Source organism: Rhincodon typus, unplaced genomic scaffold (assembly GCF_021869965.1).
Source record: "Rhincodon typus isolate 14 unplaced genomic scaffold, sRhiTyp1.1 hic_rhity00011018, whole genome shotgun sequence".
NCBI classification, from domain to species: domain Eukaryota; kingdom Metazoa; phylum Chordata; class Chondrichthyes; order Orectolobiformes; family Rhincodontidae; genus Rhincodon; species Rhincodon typus.
Window position 1 is genome coordinate 3,411 of NW_025976656.1, and position 659 is coordinate 4,069.

Consider the following 659-nt stretch of genomic DNA (forward strand, 5'->3'; position numbering starts at 1 on the left):
GAGACAGCATCCAAGGAGCAAGGAAGTCAAACGTTGGGACTGGTGAGGGGGCGGGGAGACAGGAGCCCAGGAATAAATGGAGGGAGGAGAGTTGGGACTGGGGGAGTGGGGAAGGTAAGTGGGATGGAGATAGGTGGATGCAGGTTACTGTGGTTGGTCAGCGGGAAGGGTGGAGTGGATAGGGGAGTTGGAAGATGGACAGGTCGGGGGGTGGGGTGGAGAAATTTTGAAGCTGGTAGAGTCAATATTCAGGGCATTGGGCTATAAGCTCCCAAAGTGAAATATCAGGTGTTGTTGCTCCAGTTTACATTTGGCCTCACACTGACAGTGGAGGCCAAGAATGGGCATGTCGCCAGGGGAGTGGGGGTTAAAGCGAATGGGAGCCGGAAGGTCGGGTTGGTTGATGCTCTGCAAGTCGGGTCTCCCTAGCCTGCGTTCGGTCTCTCTGAGATACAGGAGGCCACATCGGGAGCAGCGGATACAGTAGGAGGAGGTTAGATGAAGGGCAGGTGAATCTCTGCCGGATGTGGAAGATTGTTTGGGGCGGAGGTGAGGGAAGGGACAGGTGTAGCACCTCCTGTGGTTGCAGGGAAAGGTACCAGGTGCGGTGCAGGGGTTGGTAGGGAGAGATCGCCACAGAGAGAGAGAGACAGACTCAC

The 659-nt window shown here is 56.1% G+C and overlaps 1 protein-coding gene across 1 annotated transcript in view; it reads right to left on the reverse strand.

The window, feature by feature from the left end:
* Positions 1-659, reverse strand: part of LOC125482483 (CXXC-type zinc finger protein 1-like) — a 5,760-nt gene that overhangs the window by 2,586 nt on the left and 2,515 nt on the right. The window lies entirely within an intron of this gene.